General features: G+C 54.4%; 1 protein-coding gene across 1 annotated transcript in view; it reads right to left on the reverse strand.

The window, feature by feature from the left end:
* ADCY2 (adenylate cyclase 2) overlaps window positions 1-20,070 on the reverse strand; it is a gene marked incomplete at its 5' end in the record, with an annotated part of 199,999 nt that overhangs the window by 108,934 nt on the left and 70,995 nt on the right. The window lies entirely within an intron of this gene.

Genomic DNA, 20,070 nt, shown 5'->3' on the forward strand with positions numbered 1-20,070 from the left:
ACACACACACACACACACACACACACACACACACACACACACACACGCCCCCAGTCTCCCCTGGAGGCACACTGCTGTGTGGGGAGCTGAGTAACCTCGCCTGCCTGTCGGTCTGCAGTGGATCAGAGCAAAGGGGCAGCTGCAGGTGCAGGCTTGTAACGCCCCAGCGCAGGGCACTGCCTGCTGCCGTCTCCCTGGATCAGACGAAGAGCCCTGTGTGTGAGACACGAGGTTTCCAGATGGAGGAGCTGAAGGGAAGCCCGTGTCTATGTGCACAACACCGATGGAGCTGGGTCCACTCCCTGGTGCTTCCAACCACGGTGCTGCTGTCAGTGCGGTTCTCACTGTCGACCACGAATGGGAAAACAGAACTCCCTGCCACTGAGTCAACACTGACGTGGTGACCCTACAGCACAGGGTCGAACTGCTGCTGTGGGACTCTTAAATCATACCTCTTTAAGGGAGCAGAACGCCCTATCTTTCTACCTTGGAGTGACTGTGGTTCGAACTATTGACACTGCGGATTGCATCCCAACATGTAATCACTGAGCCACCAGGCCACCACAAAAGCAGCCAGAAACGTGTCCTACTAAGGCCTCTGATGGATAAACCACGCCTCGCTTTGGAGGGTTAGGCTTCACAGGGCGCCCAGTTTATTGGCCCAACCCTGCTCTGAGCTTCTGCCCCAGCCCCTCGCGTGCTGTCTGGAGCCTGGGCTTTAAAGCCCAGAAGAGGGAGAAGGAGAGTCGGGGAAAGGAGGAGGAGACAGGAGACAGGCTAATTTCCTCCTCGAACAAGTGCCTTCTCTGCCATGAAACACCGCATGGCACCCACTGCCTTCACTGAGCACTTAGATCGATGAATTTATTAAAGGACTCTAACCAAAAGGGGGGGCGGGATGTGGAGAGACACAGAACAGAGTTCCAGATTCTCACAGACTCCAAGCTTTCTGGAGCTGCAGAGCACGAACCCCCGAAAATCCTGCCCGGAGGTCACTCTGAAGAACTACCTGTAGCGCTGCAAAAACGGGCTCTAGCACAGCAGCAGCTGTGAAGATGGCTCGGCCTGGAGGCTGCTATGGGTGGCACTGAGTGGAGGGCACCCAACACCACCACCATCACCACCACGAACAACAACGACATGGGGGCCGGGTTGACAAGAACACTCTGAATGATGAGACTCCGGAAGAAGTCACGATGAATTCAGATTTCGTAGTCATGACTTTTAGTGTGGAAAACACGCTCCTGCTAACTGTGGCACATGGGTGAGGCGTCAGGCTGCTGGCTGCAGGGTCAGCCGTTCAAACCCAGCAGGTGTCCAGGGGGAGAAAGATGAGGCTGTCAGCCCCCTTAAAGATTCACAGTCTCAGAAACCCTATATGAGACCATACCTCGTTAAGGGAGTAGAAAGCCCCTTACATGAGTCAGACTTGGGTTTGTTTCATCTTTACAGAATCGGATTGCCACATATGTCTCTTCCCCAGATCAGCTCAAATAGCAGCCTGTGCTTGGCTGCTGGCACTTCCACCACTTCCCTACCAGGGCTTCTGATCCTACCTTGAATGAAGATAACAGCAATTGTACCATCATGCTTGATCTAACTGAGCTAAGGATTGTAATAAAAGCTGTCAGAGCTACTGATGAAATGTTAAAAAAAAAAAAGGGTAGTTTAAAAGAATATTTCCCCATGTTAGTCTTATGGCGTGCTTAGTGATCTCCACCCCTAATGAGAGGACAGTGACAACAGGCATCTGACAGTGACTGGCAGTTACATCACCTGGTGTCAACTCGAGACTATTAAGAGTAAAGGGTGGAGTCTAGCCTGTCAATCAGGCCGCAGCTTGATGACCCCATTTGAAGGTGCTAAGGAGATAAACAGCTTACTGGAGGCCAGACACATGCTCTCTGCTTGACTATCTGCTTCACATTCCTGATGACAAGCCACATGGAGCTACACAGATGGAGCAAGAGCCCTGGAGCTAAACACGGGGACCCACGCCAGCACTGAGGTGCTTCCACCGCCACTGGATCCACAAGACTTTCTACCCACTGGCCTGTGATGATCCTGCATTTGGTGTCATTGCATGTGTTGTGTGAGTGTACAGACACATGTATGGACTAGTAATGACATATGGGGTAATATCGAACTTATGGACTTGATCTGGACTGGGCTGGTATATTATTTTCTTAATGCACAATTGCTCTTTGATATAAAGTTCTCTCTTACACACATATGAGTCTCCCTAGATTTGTTTCTCTAGTCCACCCAGACTGACACAGCTATTGCTTAAAAATGAAGCTTTCTCTCAGACAGAACAACAGTCATTTCAACAGGCCTCTCAGCCCTCTCCCTCTGCTTCCCTCGCCCTCCAGTAAAAACAGCCAGTGCTGCACTGCGTGTCTTGCTTCGTGGGAAAGGTCACCGAAGAGCCAGCTCTCTGTGTGAACACAACAGGAAGCCTGTGGCCTCTGTGCCTGCGCCCACCGGTTTCTGGGTGATGGATGTCTGCCGTCCACTGCTGGATCGGGGCGGCCCCTCTGCCGGTGGAGGCCACGTTCAGAAGAGTTGGAGGTGTGATCAGATCTTTATGAGTGGGCAGACAATTGATCGATTGCTCTAAGAGCTGCCTGCATTGGCTTCCTGGACCTGTGCTCCCTCAAACGTGCCACAGGAGTGGGGCTCTGGCGCAGGTTCAACCAGGAGGCCCAGGGCTGCCCTTGGAGAGGCTTGCTCTGGTCACTTAGGCCTCCATGACTCAATGTGAATAGGAAGCATTAGTCGCTCTGAAGCTGGCCTTTGCCACAGTGTCCAGGAGCAAGAGAGCAACAAAAGACAGGTGTCTCTGTGTCTCACGTGGTGTGAACCCACCATTCCAGGGGCCACATTGCCCCCTCGCCCAGCTCTGTTTCATTAGGGGGTCCAGAAATGTCCCTCTCACACAGAAGGATCCTAGGGAGAGCCTGGAAACACTAACCCCTCTCCCCTACCCCGGCAGTGGTCTTGTCATCGGCAATAAGAGCAGCAGCCAGAGGGGTGTGCACGAAGCCTCCAGGGCCCACTGAGGACAACCTCGGGGTTCCTCTCCACATGCCCACCTTTCTCTGGGTTTGTGGGTGCACCTCGCTGTGCATGTGTCTGTTTGTGCCTGCATGTGTGTGCAAACAAGTGTGCCTTTCTGAGTGCGTTTGTGCGGGTGTGTGCGTGACTGTGTGAGTGCATGTTATGTGTGAGGCGGTGGGTCTATATGAGTGTGTGTTTATGTGAACATATGTCTAAGCATGTGTGTACATGCATATTTGTGGGAGTAGGTAGGAGTCTGTAGTGTGTGTGTGGCAGTGTGTCTGTGTGTGAGTGTATGTATGAATGTGTGTGTAACTCCCATGAAGAGTTACAGTCTGGGAAACCCACGCTAGAAGGGTGGCTCTGAGTCACAGTCGACTCGGTGGCAGTGAGTTTAGGTCCAGCAGTCTCTGCGTGAGTCAAGAGCCGTTTCCTCCTCTGCCATCCCACAATGCCTATCTCCTATTAGGGACTGGGCTGTGCTCCCCCCAAAAGGTGTGCTGAAGCCAACCCCCAGAACTGCGAGCATGCCCGTATCTGAACACAGTCTCTGTGGTCGATGTTCTCAGGGGACACAGGTCACCTGGGTGGCACTTTATTCAAGGAGAGACGATGCGCAACCAGGAGAGATACTGGGCCGCGCTCGCAGAGAGGAAGCTTGAAAGAACTACGTCACTGCGTGGACACACAGCATTTTCCTCTCCGATTCACTGGGGTGGGGGTGGTGCATACCTGGCTGCTACGATTACGCACACGGCAGCTATGGATGTCCACATGTGAGGTTTTTGTGGGAATACAACCAGGAGCAGACTTCCCGGCATGCCGTGACTCCGCATTGAGCCGTGGGAACACCTGCCGGATGAGATGGCTTTCCAACCCTGCCTGTCACCTAACGACTCGACTGACCACAGTGTGTGAAGGATCAGGGGCTCTCACTGACCCTTCGTGGTCTCAAAACACCCTGTTTGTGCAGGTGTTGAACTGGGGCTGCTCCTGTCGTGAGCCACGCAGGCAGATACAGCGTGGCTGTCAGACATATGGAATGATCTCCCCCCCTCCCTCACACACACACACCCCTGTCGACTTCCTAGGCTGTGAACTGTACCCATGCAATTGGTCACCTCTGTCCTGTGGGTCCGTGGTGGCCTCGAACCACTGACCTCTCAGTTTCAGTTAGCCTTGACCCTCTGTACACCAAGCCTCATTCTGGGGACTATGTCACTTCGCTGTTGCCATTGGCCTTTCCTCCAGACTCGTCTGCACTTGGCTGGTGGCAAGCAGGTGTTTGCATCTGGAGCTCGGGCGATGCAGTCACGCTGAAGAGATGCATTCGTTTCTACTCGTTTTTTTGGTGAACTCTTAGGGTTTTCTATACACGATGTTCTGTTCCCTGCAAATACAAATGGCTTGCGTTCTTTCTTTTCAACCTGGGGAGCGGTTAGGTACCATCGAGCCAGTTCCGACCCAGAGCGACCCTGCGGATCACAGAACAAACAGACACCGCCTGGCCCTGTGCCATCCCACCATCGCGGTCTGAGGCCATTGTTGCAGCCCGCGTGTGCACGCGCGCGCGGCCTTCCCCTCTGCCTGTCTTGACTAGACTCTCAAATCCAAGGCTGACGCGGGGTGGGGAGAGCGGGCGTTCTCGTCTGAGTGCCAGTCTGCCGGGAAGCATTCAGTCTTTCGCCACTCCATCTGATGGCAGCTGTGACATTTCTGCTTGTGCCTTTGCTCAGGCAGGAGGACGTCAACCCGAGTCTCCAGAAAGCAAGAAAAAAGGCCCCGTGGGATTAGCTAGACCTCTTTTTGGTCTCAGCGTATCTACTCATAAGTAAGAGACACTGAAATGTTTATAAGCAAAGAAAACATACGTGTCCCACAGAGAGAAGGAGAAAAAGAGCCAAAAAACAAAGCCAACATTCCCTCCAACCAGCACCCACATCAAACCGCACCTGCGGGCACGGAGTCCGTCAGTCCCGGCTCAGTGACCACTTAGGACAGCGAAGAATTGCTCGTATCCCAAGGTGGTCGGTGATGCACAGTGCACCCCGATACCTGTGGGATGACTGTAAGACAGCCAGGACACACTGTCCCAGCGGCTCATTTACTGTGTAAATTGTAACTATGATGCTGAAATGTTGCTAGAACACCCCCAAATGACCACAAGGTGTATAAAACACCAGAAAGATGCGGGGCAACCCACTTCAGAAAAGGGACCCCAGACCCTCGGGGAGCTGTTCTTGAAAGCACAGAAACAGCGCTGAACACGAGGCAGCTGGATCGAGACACCGTGTAGACAGTGTGGCGAGGGCCATGGAGGCCAACAGTATGCAGTGCTCTCCCCAGAGCAGGGCTTTGAACCAGTTCTTTCCGGTTCAGATATCTTTTAAAAATGTAGGTTAACTAGGGGCGATAAAGTGAATGGCAAAAATTAATGGGTTGCCACTATAGGAAACACAATCTCCCTCTCAGGTAACATTGGGGGGCGGGGGGTATGCACACTGCCCGGCAATGCAGTCTCTTGACTGACAGAGTTGAAGGCAATGGTGCCCATTTCAAAGACAGCGGCCAACCTCAGTGCTCTAAATATGGTGCTCTCTGCGGTCCTGGCCACAGTCCAGCCCTGGATCAGGCTTCTCAGGGGGCTCACTAAACCTCCTCTGAGGATCCCCTGCCAGGGGTTCAACCTGGAATGTTCCCTAGGACAGTGGTATTCTACTTCCGCAATTTTAAAGTTCCAGTCTCTCCTACTTTCACCATGCTGGCTGTGAGCGAACGGGTTCCAGGTGGTCCAACACCTGCTGTGAAGACCAGAGTCAGTTTGTACTTAAAAGCAGAATCAACGACATGGTTGCAAGGGAAAGGTTTAGACAGGCTGGAAAAAACACATCTCGGATAAGCTTGCAAAAAGCTTTTTGTATTCCATTCTAAAAAACAACATGACGGGCACTTCCTGCAAGCCCGGGAACTAGCAGAGCTTCCCAAGGGAACTGTGCCCACCAGTGTGGTCTGGAAGCTCTCCACAGCCCCAAGATGTGAAAAATGAAATCTAGAAAAACAAGACATGCCGGTGGTAACAGTCTACTGGTGCTAAGAAAAGCACTGCTTGTTTTAGATCTTGTGGAGGCTGTATGCGGTGGCATCCACAGATAAACACACAACAGGGCTTCCACCGCTATGAGGAGAAATGTCCCCGAAAATGGTGCCCCCCGTCTCTGCAGCATTCATGTAAGACTCTCTCTGCAGAAAAGGGCCGTGAGGACATGGCATGGGGCAGAGGTCAGACATACCGCCAACCTCCATCCTTCTTTCCCCAAACTTGACACCAGTTTTCCTCCCACTGGCTTGGCTTCTCTACTGGGCTGGAAAGTCTGTTGTAACGGCTACACAGAGCCCGAAGGCAATGTCCCGATTATGGGGCTTCACTGGGGAAGGAAGAGGCCACATAACGGGGAGGAAGCAGTTATCTAGTCTGCATGCGTTTCTCAACCCGCAGGCAGACATGCTTCTCCTACGAGCTCTGCGACCCTGGGCCTTGGCTTTGTTCCTGTGCTGGGAAGCCTGCCACTCTGTCTCACAGTCTCAGTGTGGCCCCTCCGCTCTGTCCCATGGTTCCAGTGTGGCCTCTCTGCTGCTCTCTTACTCCAGACAGGGGTCTCACATGGGCTCTGTTGCGGAGCTTCCCCATTGATTGATGGCTGTGGGACCCCCTATTCCTGCTTCTGTGATGCTCACTCTTCCTAAACCCAGTGGATGGCAAAGCTGACCAACCCTCCAGGTAGAGTCCTCTGCGCACTCAAGGAGACCTGATGGTGCAGTGAGTTATGCATTGGGCTGCTAATCACAAAGTCTAAGGTTCGAAACCACCACGCGCCCGTAGGGCCAAACATAGGGCTCTCCGTCCCGTGAAGCAATGCAGACCCAGAAACCCCCACCCTACAGCATCGCTGTGAGTTGGCATCAACTTGAGAGCAGTGGGCTTGGCTTTGGGTTCGTTTGCTTGCTCCAGGTGTGTAGAGAATTGATCACCTTTTCACAATTGTGCGCCCTGAAAAAGATACATGAGACCCCAACCCCTATGGACATGACCTTGTTTACTTTGAAGACAGGATCAGGAAACACGAGGTCACCCCAGAGTCTGGGCCCCTCCTTCTTCTGTGCGGTCTCACTTGGGTCAGAGTGAGGGCAGCCCCAGATGCCTGGGACACCGAGGCCGAAGGAGACAGAAGAGGATACTCCCCTGGAGACTGGCCCTGAGATGCCCTGAACTTGGAGTTTCCCCCAGAACAGCGAGGAGCACATTCTTGCTCTGCGCACGGGGTGTCGGGTTGCAATAATCCTGGCGGAGGAAGCAAACCAGGGTTTGCTCTCCAGTTTCCGCTGCGTGGGCGTCGGTGGGCTCCTGCTCCTGGGCCACTGTGGGGGTGCGCAGAGCGGTGCCAGAGGGCTCCTTGCTGGTGCCCACGGTGGCCCTCCCTCCCGCCGTCTTTTGACCTTTTGCCCTTCCCGTGGTGTCTCGATGTCCTGCACGGCGCTCTGGTCCTCACTCGCTGCTGCTCCATGGGTCAAGTCTGTTCTTGACGCGTTCTCAAAACCCTGGCGGCACATGGTCAAGGCTGCATTTTGGCCCTCATGGACATGTCTGAATATTCTTCAACCTGAACCTGAATTTGCATGTGAGCCATGGATGGTCTCTTCCACAGGCAGTTGCTAGGCTTGCCGATGTCGGCTTTCTCCACCCTCTCTTATCCTGTGTATCCTGTCTGCATGGGGGACCCAGTGTACGGTCACCATTGACGTGTTGACAGAAGGTAGTTGTCATTAGTCTTGGCAACTTCTAGCACGTGACCTCCAGCTCTGCTCCTATCACCAAGCCCACGTTCTCCAACTGCTGATCCTTCATTTCCAACATTCACATTCCAACCACCAGCAATGATCCAGGCATCTCCAGGGCCTGTTTGACGAGCTCCGGCTCTCTGCCATCAGTGGCTGCTGTGGGCATGTGAGTAGAAGTGGCAGGGGCTGGCTGTCCATGGGGCCCTGGCTATTATCCTATCACGGTCAGATTTGTACTTCATGACAGAACTCAAAACCACCCTTTGGCCGCAAGTGCGAGTGTGGGGTCCTCCCTCTTCAAGCTGTCCCCACTGGCATGGAGAGGGCCCAGCCGTCTGATCCCAACGGCCAGTGCCAGCCCATCCCCCCTCACTTTACCCAGGGCGTGGATCTCCACGGACTCCATTTCCCTTTGAGGTTTCTGGTTTTCCTAGGACGCATACTTTGTGCAGTCCACGTTCTGATTTTGAGTGCTGTTTGCAGCTGTTTCTTCTCCTCGTGAGTCAAGGATCCATTCGCAAAGGAAGGTCCAGCAGGCCTTTCTCCATCTGCACAGGAGGCCCACTGTGAGGAAGTGGCCAGCCCGTGTGCCGTCCAACCAGAGGACCCATCTGGATCTCTCCGTCAGACAAGGATCTGCTGCTGCTGCTGTTGAGTCTTGTGCTATGTCAGTGGCCCATGTTTCAGACGCGGACAGCCTCGCCCTTCTTGGCCTTTGTCTGAAAGCTCAACAAAAACTTGCCTGGCAAGGGTGACCCTGGTGCTGTTCGCAGCCTCCGCGACACGGCTCCCAGCGTGGCAACATGCAAGCCGCCAGACAGAACGAGCAGTGGTGGGCAAGTGGAGTGTCCATGGCAAATAAGAAAAGCCTCAGCGATACTGCTGGTGACAGGGGCTGTGACACTGGGCCCAGACCTAACTGCACCTGTGAGGATGGGGTGGGCCCGGGCAGCATTGGGTTCTGCTGGACACGGCGTTGCTGAGAGTCCAGATGGACTGGACAGCGTCCAGCAGCAGCAGCAGTTGCGCCATCTGATGGGAAACAGGACGATGACCCACCCTTGTGGTTGCTGTCGTCTTTGAAACCTTACTTTTAGCCCAGTAAGGACTGATAGCTCATGGAATGCAAGCATCCATGTGAGCAGCAGTTTGGATGTAGCTGACGCACATGCCCCTTGAAGGATGTCCCTGGCAGGCAGCCTCCCCTTGTAGTCCTAACCCCTGCAGCTGGGGACATGGTCCTGTCTGAAATAGAGTCTGTCTTTAGTTTTGGAGTGAGGGCATCCCGTGCTGCCAGGGTCCTGAACCTGAACCCTTCTGTGTCAGACTAAGGCCTGAGCACTCGTGGAGGTACATACAGGGCCAGGCAGATGCCAACAGAAGCCCAGGACACAGGGACCCTCCAGGACGACTGAGAGGAAGGACCGCGTGACTCCTAGTCCCTACAACTGTGAGCAAATAAAGCCCCGCTCTGAGGCACCCGTCCCCTGCAGGGCTCCCCATTGTCCCAGGGCTGCAGGCTGCTGAGGAGTGGACCAGGCCCCAGAACCCAGGCACCCTCAAAAGAGGGGCTTATATCTGAGCTGGGTCCTGACCTTCAGCACTCCTGCCCTCAGGAGCACAGAGTGACGACGTGAACCTGCTGTGACCCCAGAAAGATACGCTGACCACCTGCCCGCCACCTGCTGTTTCACCATGTGGTCATGGACGCCATCATTCAGCCCTGTGCAGGGAGGGCAGGGGCCTCCACAATGTACCCGGCTGGTGATGTGATGTCACCAGCAAACCGGGACGCCCACTTCTGCGTCACAGGGAGGACCGCGTGGACACTGAGACGCCCATGCAGGGACAGCTGCCAGAGGGCGTCGTCAAGGAGCCCCAAAGCCCAGGACTGCTCCAGCTAGATGTCCAGCCCTCTTGCACAGGCCCGCCGGGCACTTGTGTTACAGCAGTGCCAGCTCCTGAAGCAGCCCACCTGGCCTGGCACCTTCAGCTCCCCCCCTTCATCTCTCTGCTCAGTCAGTGCACCCGCCAGCGGAGTGAGAGTGGGCAGAGCAGGCCCAGAATGTGACTGAAGTGCCCGAAGAGCCAGTTCCCTTGGGCTGGCCTTGGCTGACAGGCGCGATTTCCTTAGACAGGAAGAGCAGCCCGCCCTCACCCTCCACGCCTCAGATAAAGACAGGTGCATGGAGGTGAATTATCCAAACTCTTCTTCATTCTGCAGCAAAAACACCCAAAAGAAAATGCCGGTGCCCACGTCCATTTCTCCCCCCTTTCGTAGCCATTCTGGCTCTGGGCTGTGCTAGTTCATTTTCACACCGTCACTGACACCAGCGGAGGCCAGCAGAGGCAGGAGCTATACGCCTCCCGGGAAAGGGAAGACCATTCTGTCCAGACACGGGAGCCAGCATGGGCAGGACGGCTGCGTGTGGAGACCAGTCTCCGCCTGGCTCCCCAGCGTACAGAGCCCCTGCTCTCGGGGTTTGTCGTGCCTTGGCTTCCTTTCGGAAGGGAGAAGGGCTCTCCTCTGTGATGCAGTGAGAGCTGCAGCTTCCCACGTGTGATTCCTCTCCGGCTCCACTCAGTGGAGGCACTGCCACCAGGGGCCCAGACAGCCCTCAGCGTGGACCTGCCTCTGATAAGACGGGCAGACCATGCCACCGACACGCATCTCTGCCGCCGATCCCGCCCCACCCTTTGAAACTTCCTCTCAGAAGACAACTCTGACCACTCAGACCCCCGGCTGCCCAGACTGGATAAAAAAACTCAGCAGCCAAGCGCTGCCACTACAATTATGTGAAGTGCGGACCCATCAATGGCAAAATGCAGCGCTGTTTGAAAGCTCCATCTCCCTGCACACTGTCGTCACAGATGTGCCCCAGAGCCAGGCGGGTGCTCTCAGAGGGCGCGTTCACAGCCACACAAGCATGCCGGCAGACAGGGAGGACGCGGCAGGCTGGCGAAACGTCCAGAAATGCCGGCATCTTTACTTCCTTCCTGAAGACAGGGATCTCGCCCAGACAGGGAGGCTGGAATCCCCTGGGCAGGGAGAGAGGGGCTAAGCCGGATGACAGGGATACAGGGAGCAGCAACTGTGGGGGCGTCGTTCTCACATGACCTGGATGCCTTTAGGGACCCCTGGGGGTGGGGGTGCAGCAGCCAAGGGCTTCTCTTTAAACCCTATAGTCGATGGTTGGACCCACCGAGCTCCTGGGGAGACAACGGCTTCAGAAACCCACAGGGGCAGCTGGACTGTCCTACAGAGGGTGGGCAGATGAGGAAGGGAGGGGTTCTCTTCACAGGACCTGAGTTCAATCTGAGCATAGCTCAGAGGGAACAGGCTCACGGGGACCCCGTGAGCCCGAGACACTAACCGCAGACATCCATGGATGGAGACTCAAGGCGGTGGGAGGAGGTTCAGGAGCCTGAGGAAATAGTGCTGTTGAGTGTGGTTTTAGGATGGTGATGATATAGATGATGATGTGGATGATGGTGTGGTTTTAGGATGGGATGATGTGGACGATGATTAGGATAGTCATGATGTGGATGGTGTGGATGACAATGTGGACGATGGTGTGGTTTTAGGATGGGGATGATGGTGTGGATGATGATTTGGATGGTGGTATGGCTTTAGGATGGGGATGATGTGGTTTTAGGATGTGGATGATGTGGATGATGGTTTTAGAATGGGGCGATGTGGATGATGTGGATGATGGTTTTAGAATGGGGCGATGTGAATGATGTGGATGATGGTTTTAGAATGGGGTGATGTGAATGATGTGGATGGGGGTGATGTGGACGATGATTAGGATGGTCGTGATGTGGATGGTGTGACTGAAGATGTGGACAATGGTGTGGTTTTAGGATGTGGATGATGATTAGGATGGCCATGATGTGATGGTGACTAAGATGGGGATGTTGTGGACAGTGATGATGTGGGTAATGGTGTAGTTTTAGGATGGCAGTGATGTGGATGACGATTGGGATGGTCATGATGTGGACGTTGATGTGGTTTCAGGATGGTGATCATTGTCGCTGCTGCTAAGCAGGCCCACGGTGACACCCTGCACAACAACATAACAATGCCTGTCCCTGCACAACTGTCGGCCTGCTCAAGTCCAGTGTGCACTTGAGACCCTCCTCGTCAGGGAACCCCTGCCAGCCCGCCGTCAGTGGCTCTCAGACGGTGGTGCTGTGGCCCATCACGGATTAATGGACTAATTTTTGGAACCAGATGGCCAGTCCTTCTTCCTAGCTTGTCTCAGTTTGAAGGCTCTTCGGAAGCTTGTCCACCCCGAGTGCCCCTACTGGTATTTGGTGTCCTCATGGCTCAGCTTCCAGCACTGCAGCAGCACATGTGCCCTGCAGAGTGGCACTGGCCCCACAGCAGCATTGTCACCCAGGGTCCTCCAGGTCCATCACAAAGGCCCATCTCTGAGCAAGCACAGGGTGCCCATGCCCTTGGTCAGCTGGCGATTGAGAGTGAGTTCCTGCCTCATCTACCAGGCAGGCCCTTGGACCGGGTGCTATGAGCATAAAAAATGGCCCACAGACTTGAAGAACGAGGTGTTTCCTGGTTACCACCACCCACTGCTCTGAAAGGGACCACATGAGAAGGTACTTGGTAGAGCCGGAGAAGAAAAATGTGGAGCAAAACTCAAAAGCACAAAGAGACCAGGCTGGGTGTTCGGAGAGAGACTGGTGGAACCCGAGATGGTGTTCCCTGAAAGCCTACTGAAAGCCCCCTTCACGTCTGGAACTGACCCGCCCCGTGGGTCAGCTTTCAGCCAAACAGACTGGTCCATCAGGACCACTCCAATGGTGGGAGGTGTGCTCACGTCAGAAGAGGAAACCAACTGCGGTCAGGCGGCAGCTTCGACCCAAGGACACTGTTCAGAGCGTGGGAAGCGAGGAGGACGGGGACAGGAAACAGGGGCATGGGCCGGGTGTGACACTGGGAGGACTGCAGTGGATGAGCGGAAACAAAATGTGGGTGAATGGCTGGACGTCACACCAGTGACCTGCTCTGTGAACCTGCATCCAATTCATGATGCAATGTTTTTTATTTAAAAGATGTACAATGCCAAGCACCTTTGTAAGCGCCAGTGCTTTAATGTTCGTGTTTAATAATAATGAAAGACAAAACCCCAAGTTATAGAGTAATAGATAGTTCTGACCACCAAAGGACTCACAGTAGGCTTTCAGGTTGGCGAGATGGGGCCCCGACAGCCTACTGGGAGCCTGGTCTGCGGCACGTGGAGCCTGACCCACTGGTGGTAAGTTCCCAGGTGGCTGTCCAGAGGGCTTCCTGGTGGGCAGCAGGTGGGTGGGTGGGTGGAACAGCAAGGAAGCTGCACTAAATCTCTGGCAGGAAGCTGCTCACACCGGACTCCTGCCTTGTGTCCACATTTGTCTGAGGCACCTTCCTGTCCCCAGTCAGGGCTTCCTGTCTCAGAGGGAGGGAGAGCATGCACTCATGGAATCTTGTCTCAGGGACATGCATGCACGCGCACACACGCACACACACGCACACACTAACACACATGTGAGCACACACATGCACACTTACATACACACATGCACACAGAAGCACACACATGTGCACATGCATCCACGCACACATACACACACGCACACACTCATGTACCCTTACATACACGTGTGCACACAGGAGCACAAACGCACACGCACACACACGTGCACACATGTGCACGAACACACATGCACATGCATGCATACACGCACATGCGCACATACACACCAGCAACATGGCGGCAGTGAATTCAGCATCAACTAAGGAAATGTACAGGCCAGAGAGCGATGCAGAGCACGGATAAGGAAACAGACACTCTGGTTCCCAGTGTGCTGCTCCCAAGGGATGCACCTTAGGCACAAAGCCAGGAGGAGGCCCGACTCAAAGAATGGAGAACACACAGCAATCAGGGAAGAGGAGGGTGCCGAGCTCAACCCTGACCAGAGACTAAGGTGAAAACGGCACGAGAGTCCGAGAAGGTCATTCAATCATGATTACGGGTCAATGAATGAGAGGACATAACCATGATGGCAGTGACCAGATGTGGTGACCCACAGGCCCCACTTCCAGCCCTGTGTCAGGCAGTGACCGGACGTGGTGACCCAGTGGAGATGACTGGCCCTCTCCTTATTTGCTGGCCTCAGCCTGCCCACCTGGTAACATGCTGGTGTGGGATGTACTGTGGCACAGCTCCCAGCCTGCCAGCACTGTGTGGCCCCCAGAAGAGGACACACTGACCAGAGGGTGGACACATGTCCAGGGGGGCTCATTTCCTGCACCCTCAGCCCCACCCCTGCCCCTCACCCCTTGGAGGCAGTGAGGCCGAGTCTGCCTGTCCCACTGTGGGCCTGATCCTCCTCTAACCCTCCAGGGAGAGGCCCACTGCCCCTGGGTCTGATGCAGAGCCTCCATTGTCCACACAGGGCTCCAGCACCAGTGACGCTACTGCGGGATGGGGGCCGGTGGGGTCATGGCTCACAGGGACACACACACGGCAGTGCCTCCCCTCCCTGGCCCTCATCAGCAAACAGGACACAAACCTCATTATGCAGCTGATGAGCCAAGCGGCACTTTCAGGGCAATAGCAGGACTGGGGCTCTCTGCCCACGCGTACCCCGTCAAAGAACCAGGGTTCAAACAGCCACCTTATTCAAACACCTCTTTTCATGATTTCTAGAAGCATCCAACATCAGCAGTTCTGAGACAAGAGCAGCACCCTGGGCCCCTCAATTACACAACCCAGTGTTCATGGCGCCGAGTACAGTCCCCAGCCACCCCTTAGTTGCCAGGGACTGAACTGTGGCCTCTGAAAACATGCATTCCCTCGGCTGGGCTGTGGCTCTCAGTGGGCCGCGGGAATCAATGGCACAACCAGTCCTTGTGGAGCCACCTGCAGTGACCTGAAGTGACCAGCCCTGATCTGATGTAAGGAGACCAGGGTGGCATGGGACAGCCTTCGACCAGGGTGGGATACCATGCCTGTACTTAGAGCTACCCCTGATCAGAGGACATAAGGCGGTCAGAGGAGGGTGTGAGAACCTTTGTGGGGTCCCAGCCCTGGTGGGAGGGTTAGGAGTTTGTGCAGTGTGGCCCGCATCCCTTTTGTCCAATGACGGGGAGACTCAAGCAGCGAGAGACAAACCACAATCAAGGAAGAAGAGCCAGAGCACAGCCTGTCCTTTGACCTCAGGGTCTCTGCGCTCAGAATCTCCCAGAGCCAAGGGAAGACCGAAGCCAAGACACGTGGAAACCCTAGGAATGCTGGCCCGGGGATGCTGGATGCAGCCTGGAGTCTTCTTTCTAAATTGGGAGCCTAGCTCCCCACTCCCAATACGGTGCTGCATTTGGATTTCTGGTCTCCTAAACTGTGAGCGGCAGTGTTCCTGAAGACTAGGCCCAGACCTGTGACACTCCTGCCTCAGTAACCCTGGAGAACTAAGACTCAAAAAACACAGCCAAACTCTCTGTCACGAGTCGAGGCTGCAGGACAAGGCAGAACTGCCCTGGTGGTTTTCCAGACTGGAACTCTTGCCAGGAGCAAACGGCCTCATCTTGCTCCCGTGGGGCATCTGGTGGTTTTGAACTGCTGGCCTTGTAGTCAGCAGCCCGCTGCGTAACCACTGTGCCACCAGGGCTCCTCAGAAAACAAAGACAACAGTCCCCAAACCAGGGAGTGACACTGAGCAGCCTTTCAAAAGCAGCCCCGGGTGGCCAAACAGCCAGGACTGGATGACTCACCAAAGGGTTGCCAGTTTGAACCCACTGGAGGCTTCATGGGAGACAGCTCCGGGGTCATCTCCTTGGAAACCCAGAGGAGGGGGTCTCCTACAGTTACCACCATTCAAGATGGTGGCTGGCCACCACTGGGCCGTCAGGTGGCTGGCTGTGAGGTAGCAGTGTGTCACTGTGTGTGCTGGAGACTCGGACACCTGGAACCCCCTGTGGCTGTGACTCTCCAGTGCCCTGCCCCAGATCTGTCTCCCCCTAAGAAGACCTCACACGTGGCCAATGGCCTGTTTTTATCTGTTGCCCTTAATTCATCAGGTGATTCTGCCCTATTTAGTTATATGCTGGTCTGGGGGAGGGAGCAGCACATGCATTTATTCTCATATGAGGATTGTATTTTCTGAGCCAGAAAAGTAGTCTGTTTTGTCACGAGGTGTGACATTGGCTCTACAACTCTCTGAGATGTCCAATTACATTTCATGAGAGACATTCATGGGGTCCCCGTGGTGTGGCTGTTAACCAGAAGGACAGTGGTTCGAACCCAACAATCACTCCAAGGAAGAAAGATGAGGCTGTCTTCCCCCCTAAAGACGGACAGGCTCAGGGATGCACAAGGGCATTTCTGCCCTATTGGGTCATTGTGAGTTGGCATTGACTCCATAGAAGAGGGGCTTCACAGGCACTTACTACACTAGACTGTTCCCTAAAACCAAGGGTGCCGAGACTTGACTTCCTTTGGACACATCAACAGGAAGAACATTCACTTCCTGGGTAGACTAGAGAAACAAATTCATAGACACTCACATGTGTATAAGAGCTTTATATACCAGAGCATTGAATATTGAGAAAACATCCCAGCCCCAGTCCAGATCAAGTCCATAAGTCTTATATTTGCCAATCTATAAAGTCCTCTTCAGACTCACGAAACACATGAAATGATGCTGAATGCAGGAAGATCACAGGCCAGTGGCTGGAAAGTCTTGTGGATCCAGTGGTGGTATAAGCATCTCAGCGTTGGCAGGAGTCTCCACATGGCTACCCCAGCTCAGAGCACTACAGCGGTTCTTTGTTTCTTATCAGCTACAATGTCTCACAGGGAGGGAGCAGAGAGAGAGAGCGTCTCCCACATCCATGGAGGAAAAACAAGAGTTCCCAGAATTCTTAGAAGGCCATGCCCACACAGAGGCCTCATTGGCTATGACCTGATTGACAGGCTATACTCCACCCCTTCACTCTCAATCCTCAAATGGACAACAGATTATGTATCTACCACATGAGGGCAACCCTTGTTGGGGTGGGATAACACCCGGCCTCCAAGCTGGACCTCCACACACCCACGGGTGTGGGAAACTGAAAGATTTCTCTGAAGTAGTTCCCCCCAAATATATGCCAAACTTAGCTGCTTGCTACATGTGGCAAATGACTATACACTTGGAGGTCAACAGAAGTGGGTCAGGGGTTATTCTCCTTAAGGGTTATGAGCCATCCAGAGCAAGCAGACACCACTGTTCATCCCACAAGTAGGGTCCACTCCCTTCTGATAAGGATAGTAGTAGATTGTTTCCCTGAAGGAGAGCCCAGGGAGGTCAAGCCCACTCAAGGGTGACCAAGGTTAGGGCGCCATCATGATTCTAGGGTCTGCATCATGATTCTAGGGTCTGTCACATGTATACCCCTAGTCCCTCCCCTTCCTATCATGTATACACCCCTAGCTCATCCCCTTCCTGTTACGCTTATGCCCATTGTATATCCCCCTCCTATTGCTTGTATTGCCTATTGTACAGCCCCTTCCTGTGATGTGTGGTTACCTGTAATCACGCCCCGCTAAGTAGTTATAAGCCTTGGTTAGCAATAAACATTTCTTTCAGCTCTTCCTGTCCTCTCGCCCCCGTCCTCACTCCCCTGTACCCTTTCTGCTTGTCCTCCTTCCCCTCCCCCTCTCTCCTGTCCTCTGGTCTCCAATCTCCACGTGGACCACCAAGTGGGGCTGAGGTGAGCATGCTACCATGGAATGTGTCTGACTCCCTTATTTCAATCTCTCCTCTATCTCTCATGCTCTCTATGACTATTATAATCTTTATATATCTCACCCATACAATGCGCCTATCGAACCCACGATTAATTGTGGGGGGCTGGTCTTTGCCCCACACACGGGGTCATGAAGCCGGTGCAGGAGGGGCCAGTGTTTGGATATGTGCAAGTCACTGTGAGTCAGAGCAGATCCGCCCACAGCAGTAATGGAGTTCTCAGTCCCCTGCACTCATGTTTCATAAGACACCACTCAATCCTTTCCTTAAAAGTCAGTGCCAGTTGATACAATGCCTCTGTGATTGGCCCCCACAGCCCCCCACAACCACCAGACAGCATGCTGGGCTGATTGGTAGCTGTGCAGGATCACAGTGTGGCTCGGGTGACCATGTGAGCCCCGGGGGTCGTCCAAAGTCTTCAGAGAAATATGAAGTGCTGGTGACGTCAGCAGTTGGACTTACGACTTCTGTCAAAGTCATTACTATAAATAAGAGGCCGTGTGACTAGGCTACTCAGAACCCCAGGCCCTGCTTGGAAGCCGACTCTGGAGGAAACGGGGAAGAGAATCCCAACGACTCTCAGGACCAAGCTCATCCAGTTCCTTCCGTTTGAGGGGGTGGGGGCAACAAGAAAACCCATCCCAAAGAGCCGATCCCCACACAGCACGTAGCAGAGGCTCCAGCTCTGAACCCTGAGTTCAGTTTGTAGGAATTGTGGAATTTACTAGAACTTAACACCTAAAACATAATGGCACATGAGGCATCTGAGGAGGCATATGCTGGGTATCAGACCCTCATGGACAACTGGCTCCTTCTTAATCATTGTGCCTGGGGTTGGACCCATGGCAACCTGTTGACCCCATGACCGAGTGACCTCTTTTCAAAAAGGACTTGGGTGCTACTCCACGCTCCACATGAAAACCAAAGTGCAAAGCCCAAACGCCCTGGGCTTGATTTTGCATCTACCACCTACTGCGACATGCATGACGGAGCTTTATAAAGCACGCTGGCTCTCCATAACACATGCGCTCCTTAGGCACTGTGCTAGTTAGATGCTGTTATGTCTGGGCTGGAGTCAGTCCTATCAATCGGTCACAGTCTGCTACTGTCTCTTGGGGGCATGGCCATCTCCAAAGGAGGACTCTGAGCACATCCTCCTCTCCGTCACTCTGCCGTCCTGCCTGCTGGGGCCCTGGGGGCCACCCTGGAAACTGCCAGCTCCAGCCATGTCACCACCGACCTTGGATGCACCCACCGGCCGGCAATCTTCCTGCTTCCTGCGTCGCAGCGTGGCTGCGGGGTCTGAAGAGGGGCTGGTGGACCAGTACTAGACTTAAGGACTTGAGCTGGACTGGGCTGGATGCTTTCTTCATACGTAACGACTGCTTGACATAAAGCTTCTTCTTATACCGAGATGCGTGTTGCTGGATTGGTTTCTCTCGTGCACCCGGCCTCACACAGGGCTGCTGAGTCCACACCAACCACGAAGCCCATCCTGGGCCTGCGTGTCGTGCATGTGTTCGTCACGCTGAGGGTCTCCTGGTTGTCTGCCCCCACCCCCCACCCCCCTGTGATCCAGCAGCTCTTCTCCATTTGTACTTTGAGAGCCTGCCAAGCCGAGGGGCACATCTGGCTCGGGGCACACAGTGTTCTGCTGGTGTCCACGGTCCTCCGGGCTCATCCCTCAGAGGTGGACAGCCTCTCCTTTTTTCCTATGTCTTAGGACAGAAGTCCCACTGATGCCTGCCCACCCTGGTGGCCCCACGGGCACTGGAAGTAGCAGTGGCCTGGCCTCCAGCCACACACAAGCCACTAGAGCGTGGCATCCTGCCTGAGGAGTGGTCAGCACGTCACACAAACACTACATCACACGCACTGGCAAGGGAGTGGGTCATGTGACCCGTGCAGAGAGAAGCCTGTGTCCAGGTGACCTATAACACTGACCGAGACAAAGAGAGCGATTCCAATGAGCAGTGTGCCTGCCCGGACCAGACGGTGTCCCCCCCACCCCACCCCCACACACTGTCCTCTGTCCGGGCTATGGTTCTCCGTGGGCTGGCAGGTACGTGACGACACAGGCACCTCCATGATGTGGTCCCATGTCAGGGGCTATGACGGGAGGCAGCCTCCTCACTCGGGTCACAGTCTGAGCCAGTGTCAGGGTCACAGTCGGGGTGTGTCCTGTGTCACCCCTTATCTTAGAGAGAAGGAGAAAGAAGCCAGCAGAGAGCGGGACCTACTGCCACCACAGAAGAAGAGCTGAGAGCAGAGAGTGGCCTTTGGACCTGGGGCCCCTGTGCTGGGAACCTCCTAGACCCAGGGGAGGTTGAGGCCAATACACACAGAGGTCATCGAGGGGTGCCGGCCCAGACACTGAAAAGAGACACA

This window comes from Echinops telfairi, unplaced genomic scaffold (genome assembly GCF_000313985.2).
Source record: "Echinops telfairi isolate 266 unplaced genomic scaffold, ASM31398v2 ScPeMD7_7469;HRSCAF=8507_1, whole genome shotgun sequence".
Taxonomy (NCBI): Eukaryota; Metazoa; Chordata; class Mammalia; order Afrosoricida; family Tenrecidae; genus Echinops; species Echinops telfairi.